This window comes from Harmonia axyridis, chromosome X (assembly GCF_914767665.1).
Source record: "Harmonia axyridis chromosome X, icHarAxyr1.1, whole genome shotgun sequence".
Classification (NCBI taxonomy): domain Eukaryota; kingdom Metazoa; phylum Arthropoda; class Insecta; order Coleoptera; family Coccinellidae; genus Harmonia; species Harmonia axyridis.
In genome coordinates this window covers 37,008,413-37,013,782 of record NC_059508.1, presented here as the reverse complement: position 1 = coordinate 37,013,782, position 5,370 = coordinate 37,008,413, and the positions used below count along the sequence as shown (strand labels likewise).

The window sequence follows — 5,370 nt, the reverse complement described above, 5'->3', positions numbered from 1 at the left end:
AGAGGATCACGATTTTAAGGTTGGTCGCTTAAAGGCCATTCGACTACAAAGAGACGAAGCGGACCGCGACCTCGCTGCATGAGGTTGACGAAAGCGACCCAAGATGCGAAAGCCGAAACCAACACACCTTGCCAGTACCCAAACGCCGAGGTCGGATTCGGGTCTACCACTTACCAACTGAATATCATCCTAAAAAGAACTCCAAACAGTCTAGGACAGGACCCATTCTCCACCCCTTCTATATATGTCAGGAGAACCCCGGATTCCCCTCCAGACACGATTTAGCAAACTTTTCCCGATCGATCCGACCCACCGAGGCCGTTTCGACCGTTCGCCGCGCCTACTAGAGCTGATTTCTTCGGACTCCGATCAGAAAATCCGCCGATGCATGTCGTTAACACCTAGTCCGCCTCGTCCGATCGATCGAGGCCGTTTCGACCGTTCGCCGCGCCTACTAGAGCTGATTTCTTCGGACTCCGATCAGAAAATCCGCCGATGCATGTCGTTAACACCTAGTCCGCCTCGTCCGATCGATCTAGGCCGTCTCGAACCACCCATCGCGCATCGAAAGTCGCATCTCTCGAACTCCGATCCGGAAATCGGCCGATGCATCACGTTAACTATTTCTTATATATCTAATATAATATACATGGAGACGGTAAGAATTCTTTTAATCGAAGATATACATATACTTCTCATCAATATCCAAAAGCTTATCGAAAAATAAATTACTCAACTTTTACGTGAAGAATCGTTCACCCAAACCTTATCCCCTATATATGTCAGGAGAACCCAAGGTTCCCCTCCAGACACGATTTAGCAAACTTTTCCCGATCGATCCGACCCACCGAGGCCGTCTCGACCGTCCGCTGCGCCTACTAGGGCCGATTTCTTCGGACTCCGATCAGAAAATATACCGATGCATGTCGTTAACACCTAGTCCGCCTCGTCCGATCTATCTAAACAGTCTCGACGCACCCAACACTCTTTCAAAGTCGGATTACTCGGACTCAATCTGAAAATGGACCGATGCATGACGTCAACACTTAGCCCGCCTCGTCTGATCTATCTAAGCCATCTCGACCCACCCAACACGCCTTCCAAGTCGGATCACTCGGACTTCGATCTGAAAATCTCCGGACTCATTTTTATGAATATCCCCAGTCAGTAAGAACGTTATTTCGCCAATATATACCAACAATAAACCATATTCCAATAGCTGAACCAAAAATATAATTCCCGATCCAAACGTTCTGCATCGCCCAACGCGACCACCTTCCCTATATATGTCAGGAGAGCACAGGGTTCCCCCTCCAGACAACACTTACGCTCTATCCCCGACTCTCGGTCGATCGATAGGCCAGGTCAGCGGTGTCTGTTTCGGCCGAAGCTCGGACTTTGGTCAAAATGTTCCGATACAAAATTTGAACCAAGATAGATACAGATATGATTCCTTCTTAAATATACGTTGATTATCGAACAGAATATGGTAAATATTTTGCGATGACCGAGGATTTCATGAATTTTTTTTTTTTTTCGAAAAAATTTTCTATTATCGGAATTTCCTCAAATTTCATTTGGTTGCCTCCTAATGCTTATTAAAAATGATAACCAACAATCAGAATCATTATTTATCATTTATTTCAATTTTTATAATGAAAAACGTTCACGTCCTTTCGCGCCTCTCGATCGTCGTTTACGTGATGCATCGGTCAGCCCTAGTTTACGTGGTGCATCGGTAAGATCGAGTTCACGTTCTGCATCGGTCTGCCCGAGTTTAGGTGGTGCATCGGTAAGATCGAGATTACGTGGTGCATCGGTAAGATCGAGTTCACGTTCTGCATCGGTCTGCCTGAGTTTACGTGGTGCATCGGTATGATCGAGTTTACGTTCTGCATCGGTGTGATCTAGTTTACGTTGTGCATCGGTAAGATCGAGATTACGTGAAGCATCGGTATGATCGAGTTTACGTTCTGCATCGGTCTGGACTCTGAGATATATTTTCGACGTGAAAATGTTCCGATACAACTTTTGAACCAGGATAGTTAGAGAGATGATTTTTTCTGGGATGTACGTTGATTGGGGAATGGATTGTGGAAAATAACTTGCCATGACCGAGGTGTTCTCGAATTTTTTTTTTTTTTCGAAAAATATTTTCTGATTTTGGATTTCACTCAAATTTGATTTCGTTGCCTTCTAATGTGTTCTAAAAGAGTAAATCAGTAATCAGAATCGAAAAATATTTTTCGGATTTTTTTTTTTTTGAAAAAAAATTTTCTGATTTTGGAATTTCCTCAAATTTGATTTGGTTGCCTTCTAATGTGTTTTTAAAGCGTAAATCAGTAATCAGAATCAATATTCATTGTCGACTTTAATTTTTATAAGGAAAAATGTTCACGTCCTTAAACGCCTCCCCATCATTAGCCCGAGTCCAAGTCGATGTCAGTCCCGAGCGGACGGTGTCAGATACTACCTATCGCCCCGGTCTGGACTTGGCGAGGTATTTCGACGTGAAATGTTCCGATACAACTTTTGAACCAGGATAGTTAGAGAGATGATTTCTTCTATGTTGTACGTTGATTGTGGAATGGATTGTGGGAAATAACTTGCCATGACCCAGGTGTTCTTGAATTTTTTTTTTTTTCGAAAAAAATTTTCTGATCTTGAAATTTCCTCAAATCTGATTGCGTTGCCTTCTAATGTGTACTAAAAGAGTAAATCAGTAATCAGAATCAATATTCATTGTCGACTTTAATTTTTATAAGGAAAAATGTTCACGTCCTTAAACGCCTCTCCATCGTTACCCCGACTCCAAGACGATGTTAGACCGGAGCGGACGGTGTCAAATGCGACCGATCTCCCCGGTCTGGACTTAGCGAGATATTCCGACGTGAAATGTTCCGATACAAAAATTTAACTGTGATAGTTAGAGAGATGGTTCCTTTTGTGATGTACGTTGATTGTGTAATAGAATATGGAAATAAACTTGAGATGACCGAGGTCTTCTGGGATTTTTTTTTTTTTTCGAAAAATATTTTTCGATTTCGGAAATCCCTCAAATTTCATTGAGATATGTCCTAATGTGTTCTTAAAACTTAAATCAACAATCAGAATTAATATCCAAAAGTTATTTCATTTTTTATAAGGAAAAACGTTCACGTCCTTTCCGCTCCCAAAAAGTGAGATATCATAGAAAATATCGCTATATTTGTTGTTTACGGCCATACCACGCTGAAATTGCCAGTTCTCGTCAGAACACTGAAGCCAAGCAGCGTCGGGCGCGGTTAGTACTTGGATGGGTGACCGCTTGGGAACACCGCGTGCTGTAAGCTTTTTTTTTACGTTCTGCATCGGTCTGCCGAGATAACGTGGTGCATCGGTATGATCGAGTTTACGTTCTGCATCGGTAAGATCGAGATTACGTGATGCATCGGTAAGATTGAGATTACGTGGTGCATCGGTAAGATCGAGTTTACGTGGTGCATCGGTAAGATCCAATTCACGTTCTGCATCGGTAAGATCCAGTTCACGTGGTGCATCGGTAAGATCGAGATTACGTGGTGCATCGGTAAGATCGAGTTTACGTGGTGCATCGGTAAGATCCAATTCACGTTCTGCATCGGTAAGATCCAGTTCACGTGGTGCATCGGTAAGATTGAGATTACGTGGTGCATCGGTAAGATCGAGTTTACGTGGTGCATCGGTAAGATCCAATTCACGTTCTGCATCGGTAAGATCCAGTTCACGTGGTGCATCGGTAAGATTGAGATTACGTGGTGCATCGGTAAGATCGAGTTTACGTGGTGCATCGGTAAGATCCAATTCACGTTCTGCATCGGTAAGATCCAGTTCACGTGGTGCATCGGTAAGATCGAGATTACGTGGTGCATCGGTAAGATCGAGTTTACGTGGTGCATCGGTAAGATCCAATTCACGTTCTGCATCGGTAAGATCCAGTTCACGTGGTGCATCGGTAAGATTGAGATTACGTGGTGCATCGGTAAGATCCAGTTCACGTGGTGCATCGGTAAGATGGAGATTACGTGGTGCATCGGTAAGATCGAGATTACGTGGTGCATCGGTAAGATCTACTTTACGTTCTGCATCGGTCTGCCCTTGTTTACGTGGTGCATCGGTAAGATCGAGATTACGTGAAGCATCGGTATGATCGAGTTTACGTTCTGCATCGGTCTGCCCGATATTACGTGGTGCATCGGTCTGCCCTAGTTTACGTGGTGCATCGGTTTGGACTTAGAGATATATTTTCGACGTGAAAATGTTCCGATACAACTTTTGAACCAGGATAGTTAGAGAGATGATTTTTTCTGGGATGTACGTGGATCGGGGAATGGATTGTGGGAAATAACTTGCCATGACCGAGGTGTCCTCGAATTTTTTTTTTTTTCGAAAAAAATTTTCTGATTGTGGAATTTTCTCAAATTTGATTTGGTTGCCTCCTAATGTGTTCTAAAAGAGTAAATCAGTAATCGGAATCGAAAAATATTTTTCGGATTTTTTTTTTTTTCGAAAAAAATTTTCTGATCGTGGAATTTCCTCAAATTCGATTTGGTTGCCTTCTAATGTGTTTTTAAAGCGTAAATCAGTAATCAGAATCAATATTCATTGTCGACTTTAATTTTTATAAGGAAAAATGTTCACGTCCTTAAACGCCTCCCCATCATCAGCCCGAGTCCAAGTCGATGTCAGTCCCGAGCGGACGGTGTCAGATACTACCTATCGCCGAGGTCTGGACTTGGCGAGATATTACGACGTGAAATGTTCCGATACAACTTTTGAACCAGGATAGTTAGAGAGATGATTTCTTCTATGTTGTACGTTGATTGTGGAATGAAATACGGAAAATAACTCGCCATGACCGAGGTGATTACGATTTTTTTTTTTTTTCGAAAAAAATTTTCTGATCGTGGAATTTTCTCAAATTTGATTTGGTTGCCTCCTTATATGTTCTAGTAGCGATAATCAACAATCAGAATCAAAATCCATGGTCGGGTTTGATTTTTATAAGGAAAAATGTTCACGTCCTTTTTTACAACCCCGACTCATTGACGATGTTAGAACCGAGCCGGCGGTGTCAGATACGACCGATCGCCCCGGTCCCGATCGTCATTTACGTTGTGCATCGGTCTGCCCGAGATTACGTGGTGCATCGGTATGATCGAGTTTACGTGGTGCATCGGTAAGATCCAATTCACGTTCTGCATCGGTAAGATCCAATTCACGTTCTGCATCGGTAAGATCCAGTTCACGTGGTGCATCGGTAAGATGGAGATTACGTGGTGCATCGGTAAGATCGAGATTACGTGGTGCATCGGTAAGATCTACTTTACGTTCTGCATCGGTCTGCCCTTG

At 43.0% G+C, this 5,370-nt stretch overlaps 1 non-coding gene across 1 annotated transcript; it reads left to right on the top strand.

The window, feature by feature from the left end:
* Positions 1-3,213: 3,213 nt before the first annotated feature.
* LOC123688379 lies at positions 3,214-3,332 on the top strand. The gene has a single exon (XR_006749904.1). It is a non-coding gene; the product is annotated as a 5S ribosomal RNA (ribosomal RNA).
* Positions 3,333-5,370: the final 2,038 nt, after the last annotated feature.